Source organism: Ursus americanus, chromosome 8 (assembly GCF_024610735.1).
Source record: "Ursus americanus isolate L20-20 chromosome 8, mUrsAme1.1.p, whole genome shotgun sequence".
Taxonomy (NCBI): domain Eukaryota; kingdom Metazoa; phylum Chordata; class Mammalia; order Carnivora; family Ursidae; genus Ursus; species Ursus americanus.
Genome location: NC_142134.1, coordinates 5380673 through 5403566, shown reverse-complemented (window position 1 = coordinate 5403566; position 22894 = coordinate 5380673). Strand labels below are relative to the sequence as shown.

Genomic DNA, 22894 nt, shown 5'->3' with positions numbered 1-22894 from the left:
TCCTGCCAAGCCTAACAAATATTCCTAAGGCTACCGTCTGTTAAAACGTAGGAAGATGTTGGGGTGTTCCTCCCTGCAGTCTTCTCAGACATCAGAGAGCCCAGGGCGCTGGCCCCTGAAAGAGCCTCCCGATGCCCCGCCGGGCCAGGGCGTGGGTGGAGGCCCTGGGTGAAGGAGGGCGAGTCTTGAAATGGCTTTTCCAGCACGCACACAAAGGAGGCAGTTCTCTGTAGGTAAAGACCACAAGTTGCCAGAAGCAAAAATGCAGACTGGCAGTAATCTGTGTGCTTTCTCTGAAGTCAACTACAGAGATCAGACCCTCCAACTTTCCGCCAACGAACGTGGGGCTTGTGAGAATGTCCCATTCTTAGCTTGGAGAAAAGCACATTGAGCACCAGCCATGTTTACTCCTAATAAACTGCACCCTCGGCCTATAGAGAGCAGAGCCACCGAGTTTTAAATGGTTAGAAAGCAAAGAAATACGAGAAAGTCATCCTCAGCATTCAGCCTTCTATGAGGCTATTAAAATATCACATCCTGGAATCTCCAGAGCATAAATTTTCCATCATGGCTTTACAACACCTTACCATCTTTCCATCTCTCCCATGAGATATTAAGTAATTCACGAAACAGATTTACAATTATTTTTATTTCATATGAATATATAGCATATCACATTTGGTGAGTCAGAGAGAGGAAATCTGAAATAAAAATAGGATCTTGTGAACTGAAAAAAAAAAAAGTTGAAAAGCACGGCTCTGTAGATAACTCTGGCATATTAAATGGATATAGAGCAGAAAAACGCATCAATGTCCTTTTTGAAAGTCAGAGATGTTTTAATTCTTTGGGGTTTTAACCGTGATCCATGTTGAATTTCAAAAGCACACATCTCAGACCATGATTCAGTCAGATTCGTCCTCTTCTACGTGCTTGGCACCGAGCTAGGCACCGGTGATCCAGAGAGTAATAACACGTGTGCCAGAGAAGGGACTAGAAGATGACATTCTTGCTATTTCGCTAGCAAGAAGAGACAGTGCAGCACGTTAGCTCAGCAAACATTCTGGAGAGCTCATTTTAAGGTCTTGGGCAAAGCCCCGCGAACCCCCCAAATAGTGCTGAGCAGCAAAGGGCGTTTTAAAGCCATTGTTACCTATTGCTTTGTCATTCATAATGTGTGTCCAGACACAGCAGATTTACTTCCTTAATGATGTTTTGCTTATGCAAATATTAAAATTAGCCTGGACTCCCTGACCACCTCCAGAGGAAGAAGTGGCTCTAGAAGCCTGCTGGGCAGCAAGACAGAAATGGATTCAAAATACCTAAGCCAAGAAAACGTGGCTTCTCCATCCCACCCTCTCTTCCTTCCTCTCCAGGCCTTTTTTTCTTTCATTCTTTCCTTTTCTTTCCCTTTTCTTTTTTCCTAGAAATTATATGTGGCTCCTTAGGAATATGGAAAAATGTTTGTTGCAATCTTTATAAAACCGCAGAAGGAGGAAAAAAAAAAACCACTTTTTAACTTACCGAGGCCCCTACGAAGGGCTAGATCTTGTACTGTTACGTAAAGTCTCTTTTACTCGTCCTGAAAGAGGACTCCCGCTACCTCCATTTTGACCTCAAACTTTCTAATTGATTAAAATCTTCTTTCCAGCTTATCAGGCAAACGACCATGCTGGCGAAGCATCCTGTGACCGGAACCGAAACTACCCCTCAAGCAATAAGGACCACCCTGAGCCAGCAAGACCCCCACCTCCCCCGATCCCGTCCCTGGCCTGCCACTGGCTGCAAGACAGTGACTGACTTGACCTGCACTGTCCACCTATATGTACCCACCAACCTTTGTTCCGCATTTCCTTATGTAAACTTGGAAGTATTTTTGGCACTTTGGAGACAGCCTTTGAAACTCGAGTCCACTGCCTTCGCGGTGTTGGCCTCACCGAGCTGCATTCCTTTCTTGTTTCGCCACCACTCCTCTCTCTGCCTTTGGATTTTGTCAGCAGCCAGTAGCCAAACCTGGTCTGTTTGGGACCCGGGGAGCCAGGGGCTCTTGTACCGCAGCGCCCCGGCTACGCTCCTGGAGCCCTGTGAAGGAGGCACCGGGATGCCCGGTTTAGAGATGAAGAAACCGAAGCCCAAAAGCATTTGCATAACCAGTGAAAGATGGAACCGGAATTTGAGTATTGATCCACCAACCTGAAGACCTATTTCTTTCCACTATCCAATACACTTCAATCTTTAATACCCCGATTTACCCACAGCCCAGGAGAGAAATGTGCAAAGGAGAGGAACCAACAGTGGGCAGAAAAGGCTGTTAAGCATATTTTTTAGGTGTTCATTTATACTCATAATGATGTAGGAAAGACATTAGAGTTCAGAGCCGATGGCCAAGAAAGAATTCTTGCGATGTCTTTGATGCAAAAAGGCGATTTTATTAAAGCACGGGGACAGGACCTGTGGCAGAAAGAGCGGCACTAGGGTCATGAGGAGCGGCAAGGGTCAAGTGTCTCTTGATTTCAGACTCAGACCATGCCCATTATATACTTTCAAGTTGGAAGGGGTTTAGGGTTAGCATAAGTCTCTGAGCAATTTTGGAAGCAAGGTTTCCAGGACCTTGAGGGGGCTAGCTATTGCTGGGAAAGGGTCATTTATTACCATCTAGTAAAACCTTAGTCACGAGACCCTTCAGATGTATATCGGTGGGCCATATGCTTGGGGGATGATGGCCCACATGTATCTTGGGGAGTTAAGAGATAAAGGAAGTTTCCAAAGGAATTTTCATATGCTAAAGTAGACTTACAGGATCCTGGTTGGGGGGGGGGGGCGGTGGTCAGGCTAGGACTGCGTTTTGCCCTTAGCAAAGTATTAACATCGAGGCAGTTGAGTCCCTAGAGGAATGTCACTGCCTGTTTCAAGGACTTGTCAGTCGGCTGTAGGGAGTAAGGAAATTCAATAATTTTTCTTCTGCCTTTGCTTCCCACATCAATAAGAGAAATACACGTTAAAACTTCACTTATCAATGTATCAGAGCAGAAGAACATTTGCTGTCCCCCTGTGGCAGTGACTGCGGGGACAACAGGCTTGCCCATGCACCGCGGACGACAGTGGGGACGGACGCCACTGCTGCAGGGGCCCTTTGAAAACTCCTACCAAATGACTCTTGTTTGACTTTACCCTTCAGGTATACTTGCATTTGTGAAAAATAATGTGTGCCCCAGATTATTCACTGCCACTGTGCTAGTGAAGGACTGAAACAAGCTGATGTTCATTAACAGGAGACTTATAAATTACGGCCCTTCACACAAAGCATTCTATACAACCATTAAAAAAGGATTATTGTTGACATAATTTGCTAAGTGAAAAAAGGAAGATGCAGAACAAGTCCTATGTGCTTCAATTTGTGTGAAAGAGAAAATATATACAAGTCTTTGATTTAACTAGACTATTAAGAAATTATTAACATTGAGGCGCCTGGGTGGCTCAGTTGGTTAAGTGTCTCTTGATTTCAGACTCAGACCATGCCCAACGTGGAGCCTGCTTAAGATTCTCTCTCTCCCTCTCCCTCTGCCCACCCCGCACCCTCTTTCAAAAAAAAAAAAAAGGAAAAGAAAAGAAATGATTAACCTTGGTTGCCTCCAAGAGGGAGCTGGTGGCAGGGAGAATGGCAGATTTATCACTGTACATCGTTTGTGCCATTTGAATTTTGAAATAAGTCAACGTATAACCTATTTTTTAATTTTATTTTTAAGATTTTTATTTATTTATTTGAGATAGAGAGCATGAGCAGGGGGAGGGGCAGAGGGAGAAGCAGACTCCCCACTGAGCAGGGAGCCCCAAAATGGGGCTTGATCCCAGGACCCTGAGATCATGACCTGAGCCGAAGGCAGACGCTTAACCAACTGAGCCACCCAGGCGTCCCATAACTATTTTTTTTAAGTAAAAATTAAAATGGATACAAATTAGTTGTTCTTCAGAACACCATATTTAACTTTGGATAATCGAGGGAAGGCACTGGTACTTAACCAGCTTAAACCTGAAAGTTGTGCAGATTGCTACCAGCTTGCCAGCAGCAGCCTGCTCTCTGGCGGTCTTGTCTTTTGGAGCTCCTCCCTTAAATCACTGTTAAGGCTCTGAGTTGAACACTTTACTTTTCTTTCTTCTCCTTAAAATAATAATGTTATAACAAGGATGAGAACAATTTATGGAAGGGCTGCTCTTTGTAAAACTCTGAGCTGAGAGCTGTGGTTACACCGTCTCATTCAACGTTCACGATATCCCTAGACAGTGGCCGTATCAGCCCCATTTTAAAGGTGACAAAATCCAGATTTGGACACATGAGTCTTCTCTATTTTAGTTGATTTCCAGATAGTATGAAGCAGCTCTTTTCCAATGTGCATGGCTTTAAGAGGAAAAAGGGCTTTAAAAAAAAAGGGCCTTTAAAAATCCACCACGCCACGCAGAAAATAAAGATGCTGCCACCCATTTGTTGCACAGAAATTATTCTAAAGGACTCTTCTCACATTCGAGTGCTACTCAGTAAAAATAGTCTGTGGATTATAGAAGAGATTCTAATGATTTAAAGCAGGAAAAACCCCATAAGCTCCAGCAGCCGGAGACTCTCTTGAGGTGCCCTGGAGTTCTCGGCTGCAATGTGCACAAAGCAAGTGCTCCTCTTTTAACACAAAAAGAATGAAATTCTTTCCTCACCGCACTGTGATAACAAGCACATCGCATTTCCCCTTCACCGTCCCACCATCCCCACTGGCCTCAAGCATCTTCTCACAAGCTCCGGGGTTCAGGATAAAAGCCTGACATACTAAAAGGCACATCAGAAACTTTCCACTAAAATACCCTTGATATTTTGTTATTGAAGTAAAGACAACAGAATCCATCATTCGGCCTTGGGCTTTTCCCCCGTCACTGCACAGGAGGCGTGAACTGAAGTTATGGTGCTTGCAAGCAATGCTTACAAAACCGTCCAGTTCCCTGTTGCCCCAGCTGACTCCTTAATCACCCCACGCTCTCCAACCTCCACACTCAGCCATGAATTGTGTCACACGTCGCCACACGGTCACAGGAGAAGGACTGTTCACACTCAAAGAGAAAGGAGAGTGGAAACAGCTTTCCCATCCAGTTGCTTTGGGGCTCTTGGTGGGTTTTCAGTGTGCTCTGAGGATTGCGTTGGAATCCTAAGGTCTTAATGATAAAAACTCCTAGTTACTGTTGGTGAAATGGAAGGACATGGTGTGTGGAGCACAGACTAAGGACGTCATAAAAACCCTTCTATTTTTCCTTTGGGTTTTGGTGGATATGGATCTTGTTTATTGCTTCCACATGATTCAGTCCGGGGGGACATATTATAAATCACCTATTTACAGCAGGGCATTGTCTTAGGCACGGAGGATGCAGGCAAGTGCAAAACCAAGTCTCTGCCGCCAACGAGGTCAATATTCTACCAGAAGATACAGAAATATACAAGGAATTACACAATAGTTTGTCAGGTAAATGATACATGACATGGACAAAAATTAAAGCAAATAAGGGAGTAGGAACTAACGAGGGGCACATTCTAGTTAGGTATCCAGGGAAGGTGTCTCAGAGGAGGGGCCACCTCCAAACAGATCCGAATGAAGCCTGTAGTTACCCCGGGAAGAGAGTCCAATGCAGAGCGAGCAGCAAGTTCAAGGTCCCAAGACAGGAGTGAGTTTGGCAGAAATAGTGGAGGTCTACATAGGAAGGATGAAGGAGGCAGAGAATGGAAGGAAAGAAAAGGGGTCAGAAAAATAGTTGAGATTCCTGAAGGAATCTATAGGTCATGATAAGGGCTTTGGACATTGGGAAGTCATTCAAAGGTTTTGAGCAGGTGATGTGATCTGATATATATATATATTTGTGTATATATATATATATATATATATATATATATATATATTTAAAGATTTATTTATTTTTATACAAGAGAGAGAAAGGGAGGAGGGGCAGAGGGAGAGAATCCCAAGCAGACTCCCCGCTGAGCACAGAGCCTGACACGGGGCTCAATCCCACAACCCTGAGATCATGACCTGAGCCAAAATCAAGAGTTGGACACTTAACCCACTGAGCCACCCAGGTGCCCCTGATCTATATTTTATTTATACTTTTTAAAGATTTACTTATCTGAGAGGGAGGGAGAGAGAGAGAGAAAGAGCATGAGTGACAGGGGCAGAGGAAGAAGGAGAGAATCTCAAGCAGACTCCGTGCTCAGTGGGGAGTCAGACATGGGACTCGATCTCACAACCCTGAGATCACGACCTGAGCTGAAACCAAGAGTCGCACACTTAACTGAATGCACCACCCAGGAGCCCCTGATTTATATTGTAAATCACACCCTCGGAATTTCTAATTATCTCAAAATAAAAAGTTTTTTTGCCTAGGGGGTACCTGGGTGGCACAGCTGGTTAAGCGTGCAGCTCTTGGTTTTGGCTCAGATTTGATCTCAGGGTCATGAGATCAAGCCTGGTGTCTGGCTCCATGCTGAGCATGGAGTCTGTTTGAGATTCTCTCCCTCTCCCTCTACCCCCCACCCTGCTGCACGTTCTTTCTCTCTCTAAAATAAATAAAACTTTTTAAAAATATATCTCTGTTTGTTGGGTGGAGAGTAGGTGACAGGGGATCTAATAGGCCAACCCCAGAATGGCCCCCACTAATTCCCACCCTTTAGTGGTCCTGCCCCTCTAGATCTTCTTGAATGTAGGCTGCACTTAGTCACTCACCGATAATGAATAAAATATGGTAGAAGTGACAGGTGTCACTTTTGAGATTAGGCTACAACAAGACTATGGTTTCCATCTCGAATATTCTCTCTTACATTTCCTCTCTCCCTGTCTCTCTCTCAGGTCACTTACTCTGGGGGAAGCTAGCTGCCACATTGTAAGCCACCTTATGGAGAGGTCCACAGAATGTGGCAAGGAACTAGGGCCTGCAGTCCAAAGCCCACGAGGAGCCGAAGCCTGTGATAGCCACATGATCTTGGAAGTAGGTCCTTCTGCCCCAGGCAGATCTTGAGATGACAAGTGGTCAGCAACTTTGCAAGAATCTTTGAGCCAGGGGCACCCAGTGAAGCTGCTCTTGGTTTCCTGAGTGTAATAATAACTGCTTATTGTTCTTCAGTCATTATGTTTTGGGATCATCTGTTAGTACAGCAATAGATAACTAAGACAGGGGAATAAGAATAGAAGCGGAAAGACCAGCTAACGGTCATTGCCGTAGTCAAGAACCATGCACAGAATAGGGTTGTAATGGTGGAAGTGGTGAGCAGTGGGCCTGGGAAAGGAAAGACAATGGAAATAAAGAAAGTAACATGCTCTTTGGTGACCGGGAGAAGGAAAGCAAAAGTCATAGCCCTGATTTGCTCTCAGTGGAGAATAACCATCAAGTCTCTCAGTGGAACAGCATGTGTGCAATGACAGATGGAGAGAATGGTTCTAGAAGGATTTTGACACTGGCTCCTACGGAAGGGTATGGGGACAAGAAATCTAAGGAAATGGGCTGAACCGAGCCTTGTCTAGGACTATGTGGCAAGGCTTACGAGCCAACTCAAGGAGCTGGGAAAGTGAAGGCAACAGGACCTGGCATCAGCCTGAATTTGCAGAGCAAACGACCATGGTGACAAATCAAGAACACCTTTGTTTGGTTAAAGTGATCAGAGAAACTCACCTGAATAAATATGTCAGTCCAAGTGGTTAGGATTAAAAATTATTACAAAGCCATAGTCTTAAGTGCTTCCCTATCTGGGACAGGTAAGAACTCACCCGAGCACTGTCCACCCAGCACACAGGGTCAAGCTGTCGCCAGAGGTGCAAACACTGGCCCTTGATGTGGTTTCACCAAGTACGTAAGACCATGGGTTTTGCTGTCCAAAAGTTGGGGTAGGAAGTCTAGCTCCTCTGTTGCTAACCATGTGACCTCAACAAACCTATTTAAATTCCTCATGCTTCCAGTTTTCTGACTACAAAGTAAGGATAATAAAGGTACCCGCTCTCAGGACCTTTAGCGCAACACTGGGTGAGCAGAAGGACTGATAAGATAGCATATGTGTTTTCCTTAGCACAGTGCCTGGAACAGAGCAAGTTCTCAGGAAATGAGCCTTGAGCTGCCACGATGGGAGCTGTCACCTGCCACTGCTATTCTGACACCCTGGAGAAACTTGCACAGCAATTGAAGGAGGAGGCAGCACCCTTTATCTCCAAGCAAAGCGGCACTTCCATGTCAGAGATTAAAAACAGCAAGGTACACACATCCCTGTGTAGTTATTCTTCTAGAAGAAGCTGTGACCAAAGCCCACTTTACCCCATCAGTGGACACACCTGCTGGTTCCCTCTACCTTCTTCTCATTCTTGACATGGGAGCTTTTAACATGCTTTAAAGAAAAGTCCTATGGCTGAGATGAAGGAGGCCCAAAGGGGACCATGGCAGATTCATTGGAAAAACAACAGTCTACTGAGTCACCCTTTCCAAGATTTTTCATGCACACTGGGTCACCATGTCTGCTTCCCTGGCATTCACGGTCTGCTTTATGACTCACTGATATACAATGAGAAAGGCCACAGAATAAGCAGGTCAAGATGTTGGTGGGTCACTGGAGGACAAAGTGCCTACTGAGGCACCCACAAGCTCACGGTCTGTCGTGCGGTAACTATGAGAAACACTCCTGCCTGGAAGGCACACGCCCACACCTCGGTATTTGAGGCCTTGTCAGCAAGAGCTAACGTATGACATTGAGAGGCATACTCAGCATCTGATAGGTTCAGCCCCGAAATATCAACACATAGAGCCACTAACATAACTGCCAAAAAGAGTGGTCACCTTCACGAATGACAATACCATCAGCCAACACCACCATGAATACATCGAACAATGTTACTGACGAGCCAAACCAATATATGCAAGTGTATACAAAAACACATTACATGTTATAATAAAAAATTCAACACAAATTTTTATAACAGGGAAGGACTAGAAAGAGCAAAATGTTTGTTTTATGTATACATCCAAATTCAAATATATCCACCTGACTCCAACAAGATGTTATCAGCTGGGCTTTCTGTGCTAAAACGAAAGACTTCAAAAATCCAAACCCACTTGTAAATCTAATTGCCTTTCTTTTAGGCCTATAATTAAGCCATAACCTCCTGCTAACACCCACAAACAATTTATATGTGGAAACAGAAGTATCAAAAGTTACACCATTTGCTAATTTTCTTAATATTCTTCCCCACTGTGGCTCTTTGCCAGCATTCTGTCATTTCGAATCTACAGCGTCAGTTTGACAGTGAAACCAAACACGAGCCAATGTTTGTGGCAGGAGAAAGTAATCAGCACATCCATTCATTAGTATCCTGCTCACACATTCATTGTCAATTATAAATATTTGCTTGCGCTAACCTCTGCCACCGTCAGCGGAGCCATTACCACCTGTAACTAAGTGATGTATTTGAAGAGTCAAGCTTCTGGCATTTTACAGCTGGGAACTCCAGAATAATCAAAATGTTCATAAACTAACACTTGAGTCCCAGCGGAGTGTCTGGCTCAAGATAACAAATGATTATCCTCGGCACTGCGACTACAAGTCAAACTGATTCACGAGTTTCACGATTATGTTTCTGGGCTCTATCCATTAGCTTTTGTTGAAAACTTCTTCACTTGCTATTTGGGAACATTTTGAGGGGACGTTCAAGTCCACCGTTGGAACTGTCCATTGGCAGATACTGCAGGATTCTTGGGGGAACTCCGGCTCCTACTAAACGCAAGGGAAGCTGTTGGTGCCCGCCCGGATCCCTCTTAGAGGCCGGCGCACCTGTCCCTCAGCTGCTCTAAGCGGTGGCAGCTAACAACCCCCAGCCGGTCCCTTGAGAGAACCACCAAACGGAAGCCTTCTTGACCTGGAAGCTGTGCTCTTCCCCGCCCACCCCCGGCGCGTCACTTACCGCACATGGAGCACGAACGGCGCGCTGCTCCTCTCTAGGAAGGCCGAGCATCTCTGTGACGTGGTTCACGCTCTGCGGCTTCCCCGTGGGGCCAGGCTGAAGCTCATCTCCCGAGGAGACCGCCTTCTTGCTTAGTTTTCCTCCTTTAACCTGTGCTGGTTCTCGGGCTTGTCTGCTCCTGCGAGACTCTGAAAAAAATCCCTTGAAAAGGAACTCCCACCTCAGAGTCTGCTTTTAGGGAGCCCAACCGAAGACACTAAGAACTTCTCTTTGCCCGAAATGGCACTATGCTCTGGCCCAAGCACACCATGAACCGTAAGCCCCACCGCTTAACTCGTCGTGGCCATTTCCCAAACACTTGAAACAGGTGAGTCTTTCCACGTGCGCTATCTAGGGAGAGACTCTCCATCCGGGGACTGCATCCCGCCCACCCCTAGCCCCTGGCACAGTTCTGGCGGAATTCCTCACCTCAACCCTGACCAACAAAATCCTTCTCAGCCTTTCCTAGAAATCATTAGCAAAAGACCCAAAACCCAATAGAAAAATAGGCATAGAGTATTAATAAAAACAGCCCAATAAAATGGAAATGGGGACACAAAACTTAAGAGATGCTCATCCCCACTCATAATAAGTGAAATAGGAAAACTACAAGGAGATACTATTTTCAACCAGTAGACTGGGGAAAATTCAAAATTTAATTTTCACTCTGTCCATATATCCAATTCAGTGATAGCGGGTTCTTCTCCCCTTGTTAAAAATGAATTGTTAGTCCAAGAGACAGCCCCGTGGAGTTCTGCTGTTGGGAAATGAATCTGGTAAAGCTCTGCAAAGCCCTGCACGGCTGTGGGTGAAAGGAGAGTGCAAACCATAATTATGAACCCAAACATCTGCCTCCTCAGAAACGCTCCATGTTGTATTATGTTCCTTCTCCAGGTCTTAAGGACCGTGCTGTTGTCCTTACTTCCCCTGTTTGTCTTACCCAGGCAAGAATCCTTATTGTCACTTTTACCTATTTCTCGCTTTCACTGAGATCCTTCTTTAAGACCACAAAATGGACCACACCCTTCGGTTGGTCATATTTTTCCTACCCGTCTTACTGCGAAGCAGGATTAAGTGGACTCCGCATCTTCCTCTCTCACACCGTGCCTGCTAGTCAGGTGTATACGGTCTGTTTTTTCACAGCTCTAGGCGGTTCAATGCATTATTTTCCCCAGTCAACTTCCTCTCTCTTAAAAGGATTGTGCCTCTTCACTCCAATCATGTCAAGTTTGGTCTCGCAACTCGCATCGGCCAGTGAAATATGAGCACACGTGACACGGCTACTTCCGCTCAGAAGCTGTGAGACCCAGGACGCCCCAGACGGGACGTCCACTCATTTGCATGTGGCTCACACACCGCCATCTTCTTCCTGCCTCTCATCCTTTCCCCTCCTGCAAGGTCATCCCCAGATCAGCACATCCTAAACATGGCTCGTTCCTTCAGCCTGGGTCCTGAAATAAAGATAACACACAACAGAGACACAAAGCACATGAAACGTGAGTGAGAAATCAGTCCCTGTGCTCCTCAGCCCCTGAGGTTTGGGAGTCACCTGTTATTGCTGTAAAACCTAGCCCCGGGGTCTGCTAAGTCTATAAACACCAAAGCATCTTGTTTTCTTCTATATCCCAAACAGCACGCAGCACAATCTTTTGCCTGTAGTACACATTCAACAAAAATTAGCTGACAGAGTTGTTCTCTTTCCCTTCCCTTTCCTTTCTGAACAATTTACTCCAGAAGCCATTATGAGGGTCCATGGAAGGGTGGGGTTTGGGGAAGGCGTGAAGAGACGTGGTGGCCCAGAGCAGGGTGTCAGAGGATAAGCAGGGCGGGAAGATCCAATACGCAAATAGGCTACGGATGACGGGAGTCAGGTTTCTCATTAGCAGAGGGAGGAGTTACAATACGTAAAGGGAGAAAATCAGAACGAGCCCTATATTGTTTTAGAATTAAAGGTATTAACGTGAACACATAGTTCTCAATATATGTCGATAAACAAATATAACTGTAAATGTGCATGTATATATAAATTTCCTAACTGTTCCCTGAAAGGGTGTGGGAGTGGCAACTCCCCAATGGAAATGACCACACCTAACACCCAGTTCTTCATTCTAAATATCATTCTCCACGAGGAGCACCTGGGTGGCTCGGTTAAGTGTCCAACTCTTGATTTCAGCTCAGGTCCTAATCTCAGGTCGTGAGATCAAGCCCTGCATCGGGCTCTGTGCTCAGCACAGAATCTGCTTGAGATTCTCTCTCTCCCTCTGCCTCTCTCCCGACTTGCACACACACAAGTGTGCTCTCTCTAAATAAATACATAAATAAAATCTTCTTTAAATAAATAAATTTCATTCTCCACTAAAGGAATCAGGGATCCTTGGGAAAAGAGCGGATTCCAGAGGTCAGACAGAAAAAGTAAACGATGGGCCTGGAACACCTTGTTCAGCCAAACTAAGGAAGTGCTCAAAAAAAAAAAAAAAAAAAAAAAAGAGGGGCGCATGTCGAAAGGAAAGAGAAGTCAGTTTGAAGAGGCTCCCACTGGCTACCTCTGAGTCAGAGCGTCAAAATAAATAAGGAGGGTGATGAATTAAAACAAAAGAGGAATCCATTATATAAACACATAAATATTTAGCTCGACATATGGAGAAATTGAAGGTTTGATGAGGAACGGAATATTTACATAATCTCTAAGTACTGCCCCCTCAAAACATTCACTAATTACTAAGGGGAACACAGTACGTTTACGCCGGGGAAGGTAGCACACACCTCCGTGACGGAGTGATCCAGGCCAGCAGGACGAGTAAGGAAGCACGGTAGACCGTGGGCGCTGACTGCCAGGAGCCACGGGCCACTTCCACGATCACCGCCCAAGAGACATCACCAAAACCTACGCGTCGGGCCGCATCAGACAGACCCAAATCGAAGGACATTCCATAAGATGACTGGCCTATGGTCTTCCCAATTCTCAAGGCTGTGATAGTCAAGGGAAGATTTAAACACTGTTCCAGATGAGAGGCAGATGAGAAGTGAAAATGCATGTGGCCAGGTAGGCCCGGAGGTGGTGGACTGCAGCCACAAGTTGAGGAAAGCGGGCAGCCACCAGGAGAAGCAGGGAATGGATTGTCGCCTACTGCTTCCTGAGGAAACATGGCCTGCTGACCCGCCTTTGTCTTGTCTTAGCGAAACTGGTTTTGGCCTGTTGGCCTCAAGAACAGTAAGAGGAAAGACTTCTGTTGTTTTAAACAGCTCATGGTGGGGGGCCTGGGTGGGGCAGTCTGTTAAGCGTCTGACTCTTGGTTTCGGCTCAGGTCATGATCACAGGGTCAGGAGATCAAGCCCCGAGGCGGACTCAGGACTCAGCACTCAGCACCGAGTCTGCTTAAGCCTTTCTCTCCCTCTCCCTCGGCTCCTCCCTCTCTCTCAAATAAATAAGTCTTTAAAAAATAAATAAGTAAAAATAAACAGCTCATGGTAATCTGTTAAAGCAACCCCTGGAAACGAATACGGAAGCAATCCCTAGTACTCAGTGTCTTGCCAGGAAATCGATGGTGCTTTATCTGCTTACTCTTCATTACCAATGAGTTGAAGAGAGACTGGGGATATTCAACATAGTCCGTACCATCATGCTTGAGGACCCAAGCAAAATCACAGCTCCGACCACTATTAATGTGGCTTCATCTTCAAAAAGAAGGTTAACAATAAAATACTTCATAATCCTGAAGAAGTAGATGTTCTTGTTAATAATGAAGGATTATGCTCTCTTTTCATGCACAGCTCTAAATGGTTTTATACAGATTTATTAGATTTATTTTCCAGGGGTAACATGCCCCAGGGGCATCGCTTGATCTAACAATTCAGCTACAGCAGGAGGTAGAAGCCAGGGTTCTCCAGAGAAACAAAAGCAACAGGTTGTAAAGATTGAGATTGAGAGGGAGAGGGAAAGGGTGAGAGAGAGAGATTGAGATTTATTTTAAGGAATTGACTCACATGATTTGGAGGCTTGGCAAGTCCAAAATGTGCAGGGTAAGCCAGCAGTCTGGAGACTCTGGAAGGAACTGCAATTTGAATCCAAAGGCTGTTGCTGGCAGAATTCTTTCTTACTTGGGTAAGTGAGTCTTTTTCTCTTAAGACCTAAACTCTACTGATTTAAATGTTAATCTCACTAAAAGATACCTTCACATAAGCATCTAGAAAAATGTTTGACCAAGTATCTGAGTCCCATGGTCCAGCCAAGTTGACACATTAACTATCACACAGGGAAAAAAGAACCACGGTCATTGTTCTGGGTATATGTGTTGAATAAGGGCTCATCTCTTTGGATTTAAGGTCATTCATTTTGGTCTCATGTCATTCAGTGATGCATATACCTTTTTATTCATGCTGTCTTTTATCTTTAATTAAGTATAAAGACTTCCAATCACATCACACAGAGACCATTTTACCCACTGCCCTGTTTGGCCACCAGTCTCTTGTCTCTCTTTCCAGCAATGGTGAGGCAGATACCCTTTCCACAGGGAAGAGAAAGCCATGGTTTGTTGCCTTTGCCAGGAACAAAAATGTCAGAGAGCTAGGTGGCAAAGCTGTTGCCTTTGGCATCTTTCACGTGAACTACATCACAGAGCCAGGATGTCTCTCTCTGTGGGTGATCACACCGATTCGTCCCAGGTTAGCACCCCAGTCACCACACAGATTCCCGGCGTCAAACTTGATGAAATCAGCCATCTTTCCAGTCTCCAAATCAATCTGACTGGTGTCATTCACTTTGAGAGGGGATCAGGATAGCAGACGGTGCGAGCATGATGGCTCACCAGATGAGGGATTTCTTTTGTCCCCACAAAGATCTTTCTCACTTTGCACAACTTATACTGGGCCTCTCAGGTGTAATCCGATGAACAGCAAAGCAAGCCTGGGTGTCATGGATCAGATGGACATTCTTCTCAGCCCTGTCAGTGCTGATGACATCCATCAAACCAGCAGGTAGGTTATACCAGTCCAGACCTTGCCATCGACCTTAATAAAACACTGCAAACAGGTCTTTTTCACTTCACCCCGTTAGGGCATACTACAGTCTGTTCCTTGGGAAATGATGAGAAGGAGACATTCTCTCTGCTTCTGGGGACCAGTGGACGGACGAGGGCAACACACTGGTCAGTTCATCCAGCACCCAATGCCTTGGAGCTGCTACGTGCTTCAGATGCTCTTGGGACCATGAGCCATCGCTACGCCAGGCACGAAAAGCCAGTGATGCATATACTTTTATTTCATGGCTGCTTTTTTTTTTTTTAATCTGGTTTTCATTTTTAGGAGGAAAAGCAGTCTTGAGAATCATCGAAGTTTGGGCTCTCTTTGCCACAGTGACTAATGTTTTTATAACTACCTCATTAGTATAAAGGTCTGTGGGAAAGTTTCTTCCTACACATTCAAGGAGGAAGAAAATTCAATGTCATCTGCTCATACAGACCTGAATCAAGAATCAAGACAGGCTACTCTCAGGACCAGATCTTATGGGAGCTAGAGAAGACACCTAAAATGTGAAGATGTTTTCACCTAAAAGTTCTCAACTGGTTTTACTTAGGACAGTCTAATCCATTTACTATAGAAAAGAAAGATCAGAGTTCAGCTGTGGCAGAAATAACCGCGAGCTACTCATTCTGTTTCAGAACACGACGCTGTTTCTTCTGCCAGGGACAGAAATGATACTCATATCTTGGATCCAACTCCTAATCATGTGGCCATGAGCAGGAAAAGTGAAGTCAGTCCTCGATGGGGCTGAGAAATCTCTTTGCCCTCATGGCTTTCTGGTTTCTCAGGAATATCAGCTGGGCAAGGATATGAATCTCCAGCAAGAGAATCAAGGGGATAGTGAGCTGAGCCAGCCAATAATCCTAGTCATGATTAATTAAATATCTATTTTGTACCAGATGCTGTTCTGAGTACCAGGGAGACAGGATGACAAAGCATGACTCCTGCTCCTCAGTGGGAGCAACGGGTGAGAGAGCTAGCTGGAAAGAGTTGACGAACACAAAGGAGTGCATGATTGTCGGAGGGTCAGGAAGTGTTTCCGAGAAGAGGTGACTTTTGACCTTCACCTTGGAAGGTGCTTTAGAGCTCAGCAGGAGGAGTAACAGGAAACAGAGGATTCCAGAAACTTGGAGTTTATTTATTAGTTACTCTTTTTAGTACTGATTATTGAAGTACTGAATATTCACTTAGAAAATATGCAAGGTGCCAGAAAATTATAAAGAAGTTAAAAAACAAACACTCCAAAAAATGACCCATAACTCTAATAGCTAGAGGCAATACTCTGGCAGTAATTACTTTGCCATAATTCCTTATTTTCTTTTTCTCTGCATTTTAATATAAAATTGTGTCTACACTGTATTTATGACTTTGTATATTGCTAATTCCCAAAATATATTCTATCACTAAAAACTTGTTAAACCAATATTTGACAGTTTCTTAAAATCTTACTAGATTTACCATAATATATATAAGCATTAATCTATTGTGGATTTTTGTGCTCCATATTTTCACTCATATAAAAGATGTCTTTGTGTGTAAATTTTGTTGTATTTTAGAAGTAGAAATCCTGGATTAAAGTATATGAATGTTATTAGTGCTCTTGATAACTAGCCATATTGTTTTCTAGAAAGTCTGCAATAATTTAAATTATCACTAGCAAAGTATAAAAGTGCCTTTCTTACCAAAGTCCTGTCAACATTGCATAGAATATTTTTAAGTGGATTTCAATAGATTTAGTAAAGTGCACTAATCTTAAATGTATAGCTCAATAGAATAGCATAATTTTTAAATATTTGATAATTAAATAGGAAAAAATATATTTCTTTTATTTCTAGTAAAATTAAATGTTTTATTATGCTTATTAGACTCTTGAATTTCCTCTTTTGTGAACTGCTGGCTCCTGCTATATATCTGTTGAAGTCTGAGTGATTTTGAAAAATCTGAATGTTCTATTTATATTTGCTGTAGATATTTTTCTCAGCTTGCTGTTTTTTTCCATTTTCTCTGTAAGGTTTTTTGACAGTCAAAGCTTTTATTGTTTCTATTGTTTGTGTGGGCAACTTTTTCAATCTTTTCCTTTGTGTTTTCTTTCAAGTAGAATTCAAAATATTTTTTAGATTTCTTTGAGACTTTTTTGTTTTGTTTAAAATCCAGATATTTGGGGGATTTTCCAGGTATCTTTATGTTAGTGATTTCTAGTTTAATTTCATTATTATCTGGGAATATTATTTGTATGATTTCTGTACTTCTAAATTTATTAAGGTGTGTTTTATAACCACAAATGTGGTCTATCTTGGTGAATAATCCATGTAAGTTTGAGAAGAATGTGCATTCTGCTGGTGTTGGATGAAGTATTCTATACATGTCAGTTAGATCCAGTTGACTGACAGCTCTGCTCAGGTTATCTGTAACCTTACTGATTTACTGCTTACTTGATATACTTACTAACAGAGGAACGATGACGTCTCCAACTGTAATGGTGGATTTGTCTATTGCTCTTTTCAGTTCTATCAGTTTTTTGTTGTTATTAAATTTTTATTTATTTGTCAGAGAAAGGGAAAGAGAGAGAGGCAGGCAGAGGGAGCTCCCCACTGAGATAGGAGCCCAATGCTCCTATCCCAGGACCTTGGGATCATGACCTGAGCTGAAGGCAGGTGCTTGACCCACCGAGCCACCCAGGTGTCCCTCAGTTCTATCAGTTTTTGACTCCTGTGTTTTAATGCTCATTGTTAGGTGTATATATGTTTAGGGTTGTTATGTCCTCTTGGAGAATTAAACCCTTTATCATTTATATAATGCCCCATTTTATTCCTGATAACTTTCCTTGCTCATATATTGACTTTGCCTGAAATGAATGTAGATATACTCCAGCTTTCTTTGATTAATGTTAGCATGGTATATCTTTCTCCATCCTTTACTTATAATCTAGCTGAGTGTTTACATATAAAATAGGTTTCCTACAATTGGGTCTAATTTTTTTAATCCACACTGACCATCTCTGTCTTGAAGTGGTGCATTTAGACCATTTGCATTCAGACTTTTAAAGTGAGAACCTGGTAGGGTTCCTGGAGAAAAAGACCACCAAAATGTAGGGGCTCCCCCCAGACTGTGGTCCCCAGGATTTTCCCACTCAGTTCACAATTAAGGCTCTGGAAATTCATTCAAAATTACCATTTAAATCTTTGGTTGCCTGGGTGGCTCAGTTGGTTAAGTGTCTGAACAGCTCAGGTCAAGATCTCAGGGCCCTGGGATTGAGCCCCACGTCAGGACTCCCTGCTTGGTGGGGAGTCTGCTTCACCCTCTCCCTCTGCCCCTACCCCGTTCCTGCACTCTCTCTCTCAAATAAATAAATAAAATCTTTAAAAAAATAAATATATAATTCCTAATTGACCAATGTCAATGGAAATTTAGGCAAGGAGATAGTGACTCAACACATCTAAAAGACCATTTGTTTTCCGGTACACAAACATGGCACAAGCATTCTGTCTAAAACGTATCTGTGAAGCTTCCCTGTAAAATGGGTTTGTTTCTATGGACACTAAGAACATGCTTCCGCTTTACACCTACAGAAGACCTCACAGAGCCAAGCCCTGGGAGCAGAAAGCCAAGCAGAAGTGACTTGAAAGGCAGAGTGGCTAAAGAGAGTGGTCTTTCCTGCAGCCCCTTGGGCTATGCATCTGGGGAGAGCAGCTGGCTCTAAGAGTCCCTCAGAAAACAGCAATCTAAGCATGAATTTTATATCTTATACCCAAAGCACCCTCCCTTTATCCTGCTTATGTCTTTGTCTGTATCTATTTCAAGCTACCGGGTTTACAGATCTGGCCAACGGCACACCGTGTCATGACGTCATAAAGGAATTTCACAGTTCCTGTGTATACCTCCTACCTTCTGACTGTGGCAAGTGACTAAAGGTTCCAGTCCAGTTTGGAGCACAGTAAAAATCGGGGCAGCTCTGAGTGGGGTCACTGAACAGCCTCTCGCAGCTCAACAATAGGGCTAATAAGTGCATTGTCCTGATTGTATTACCACAAGACTTGAGCCACAACAAAACAGCAGTAATCCAGACGGTAAGGTACCGGCTTAATGATGGACATATAGATTAATGGAATAGAACTGAGATCCAGAAATAAACTCTTACATTTTCCATAAGGATGTCACGGCAATTCAATGGGGAAAGAATAGTCTCTCAACAAATAGTGCTGAGACAATTGGATGTTCACATGCGAAAGAATGAAGTTGGACCATTATTTCACAAAATACAAAATATAAAAATTAACACAAAATGGATTAAAGACGTAAATGCAAAAGCTAAAGCTATAAAACTCTTAGAAGAAAACCTAGGCATAAGTCTTCATCACCTTGGGTTAGGCAGTGGTTTCCTACATATGACACCAAAAAGCACAAGTGACAAAAGGAAAACAGACTTTAGAAAAAACTAAAACTTGTGTGTTTCAAAGGATACTATCAAGAAAATGAAAACACAAGGAGTAGAAGAAAATATTTGTAAATCATATATTTATAATTAAGGAATTGCATTTTGAATATATAAAGAAGTCTTAAAACTCAGCAATGAAATAAAAATAATCCTTGAATCTTAGAACCCAAATCTTGGTTTCTAATACTGTTCTTCAAGGGCATCAATGAAAGGAACAGGACTCCCTGGAGAAATGGTTCGTTCTAGGACTGACGCAAGAAATATACAAAATGCGGGGGCACCTGGGTGGCTCAGTTGGTTAAGTGGCTGACTCTTGGTTTAAGCTTGGGACATGATCTCTCTGTCGTGGGATCCAGCCCCGCGTCAAGCTGTGTACTCAGGACAGTCTGCTTCAGGTTCTCGCTTTCTCCCTCCCACTCATTTTCTCTCTCCCAAATAAACAAACAAAAGAAAGAAAGAAAGAAAGAAAGAAAGAAAGAAAGAAAGAAAGAAAAAAAGAAAGAAAGAAGGAAGGAAAAAGAAATACACAAAAGGGGCCTGGAGCATCTTATAGTGCCAGAGAGTAAGGAAGTGCTCACACACACACACACACACACACACACACACACAGACACACACACACTAATGGGGATATGCTGAAGGGACTGAGGAACCAACTGAAAGACTTCCCAATGGCTGAAGTTGGAACATTTGAGCAATAAAACAGATAAAGTAGTATTGGGTTATAAACCAAAATATAAAATAAATATCCATGAGTCTATACGAATACAATAGGTAGATAAATAGATAAGAAGAGACAAATCTTATGCACAGAGAAATTCCAAATAATTTATGTAGATATTCTGTCCTCAGGAGGTGGCTCATAACTCCTACTCCTTAGCTATGGGCTATGCACGGCGACTTCCTTGGAAAGAGTATAGCATGGAAAAGGGAGAGGAAAGAAACTACAAATGCTGTCTCCGCCAGGCGATCTTGATTAGTTAATATTAACAATGAGAAGCCATGTCATAGCACATGATGAAAATGGCACTTCACCTCTGTGGCCTTACCCCTCAAAGCACATTACCCCAGTCTTATCGTGAGAAAAACCTTGGAAAATCCCAATAGAACATTCTCTGAAACACTTGACCAGTATTTCTCAAAACTGTTGAGGTCATCAAAAACAAGGAACATCTGAGAAACTACCACCGACAAGAGGAGCATGAGACATGACAAGTAAATGCAATGTGGTATCCAGGATGGGACCCTGGAATAGAAAAAGGACATTAGGTAAAAACTGAGGAAATCTGAATAAAATATAGATTTTAGTCAATAATAATGCATCAATACTGCTTCACTAATTATAACAAATGTATCATACTAATGTAAGATGTTAATAAAAGGGGAAACTAGGTACAGAGTGTAAGTGAACTCTCTGTACTATCTTCACAATTTTTCTGTAAATCTAAAGCTGTCCTTAAAAAGTTTGTTTTAGGGGCGCCTGGGTGGGTCAGTCATTAAACATCTGCCTTCGGCTCAGGGTGTGATCCCGGGGTCCTGGGATCGAGCCCTGCATCGGGCTCCCTGCTCTGCTGGGAGCCTGCTTCTTCCTCTCCCACTCCCCCTGCTTGTGTTCCCTCTCTCGCTGGCTGTCTCTCTCTGTCAAATAAATAAATAAAATCTTTAAAAAAAAAAGTTTGTTTTAAAAAGACACAATAGGGGCACTTGCGTGGCTCAGTCGGTTAAGCATCTGCCTTTGGCTCAGGTCATGACCTCAGAGTCTGGGATCAAGCCCATGTGGGGTTCCCTGCTCAGCTGGGAGCCTGCTTCTCCCTGTGCCTTTGCCCCTCTCCCCACTTGTGCACGCACTCTCTCTCTCTGTCAAATAAATAAAATCTTTTTTTTTAAATGACGCAATATACAAAGTTTAAAAAAACCACAATTTAAAAATGGGCAAAGATCATGGGACTCCAGGTGGCTCAGTCAGTTAAGCGTCTGCCTTCAACTCAGGTCACGATCCCAGCATCCTGAGATCAAGTCCCACATTGGGCTCCCTGCTCAGCGGGGAGCCTGCTCTCCCTGTGCCCTCCACTCCCCCTGCTTGTGCTCTCTCCTCTCTCTCTCTCTGACAAATAGATAAAATCTTTAAAAAAAAAATAAAAATGGGCAAATATCTGAAAAGACATTTAGCCAAAAGAGATCTCCAAATGACCAATAAGCACGTGAAAAGATGCTCGACACCATTTGCCTATCTATAGGGAAATGCAAATGAAAACCACACTGAGACACCACATCACACCCACTAGGATGACCACCAAAATGGCAGACAGTAACTACAGTTGGAAAGGATGCAAAGGAAACGGAACCCTCAGACGTTGCTGGTAGAAGTTAAAATCCTACAGCATGTTCGGAAAACAGTTGGGCAGCTCCTAAAAAAGTTAAACATAGAGCAACCATATGACCCAGCAATTCCACTCCTAGTTATATAGCCAAGAGAATTTAAACTGTATGTTCATATAAAAACTAATATGTGAATGTTTAGAGCAGTATTACTCATAGTAGCTGAAAAGTGGAAAAACCCAAATATCCATCAATTGATGAATGGGTAAACAAAATGTTGTATGTCAATATAGTGGAATATTAGTCAGCTATAAAAAGGAATGAGGAATTTTTTGTAAATTCCAGTGTGGTCAACCTACAGTGTTATATTAGTTTCAGGTGTACAATATACTGATTCAACAGTTCCATAGATTACTAGTGCTTATCATGATAAGTGCACTCTTAATCCCCTTCACCTGTTTCCCCTGTCCCCCCACCCACCTCCCCTCTGGTAACCATTGCTTTGTTCTCTATAGGTTTGAGTCTATATTTCAGCTTGCCTCTTTTTTCTTTTTTTTTTTTTCTTAAATTCCACATATGGGTGAAGTCATGTGGTATTTGTCTTTATCTGACTTATTCCACTTAGCATTATACCTTCTGGGTCCATCCATGTTGTTGCAAATGACAAAATTTCATTTTTTTCTATGGCTGAATAATATCCAATTTTATACATATACTACTTTTCTTTATCGATCTAAGGATGGACACTTGGGCTGCTTCCATAATTCGGCTATTATAAATAATGTTGCAATAAACATAGGAGTGCATACATCATTTTGAATCAGTGTTTTGTGTTCTTTGGAACACCCAGTAGTGGAATTAGTGGATTAGATGGTAATTCTATTTTTAATTTTTTGAGGAACCTCCACACTGTTTTCCACAGTGGCTGTACCAGTTTGCATTCCTACCAACAGAGCATGAGGGTTCCTTTTTTTCTGCATCCTCGCCAACACTTGTTTCCTGTGGTTTTGATTTTAGCCATTTTAATAGGTATGAGGTGAAATCTCATTGTGGTTTTGATTTGCATTTAAAAGGAATGAAATATTAATATAGGCTAATACATGAATGAACCTTGAAAACATTC

The 22894-nt window shown here is 43.1% G+C and overlaps 1 pseudogene; it reads right to left on the bottom strand.

Annotated features, from left to right (window-relative positions):
• Positions 1 to 14433: 14433 nt before the first annotated feature.
• LOC123789652 (small ribosomal subunit protein eS4, X isoform-like) lies at positions 14434 to 15221 on the bottom strand (annotated as a pseudogene).
• Between the last annotated feature and the right edge of the window lie 7673 nt (positions 15222 to 22894).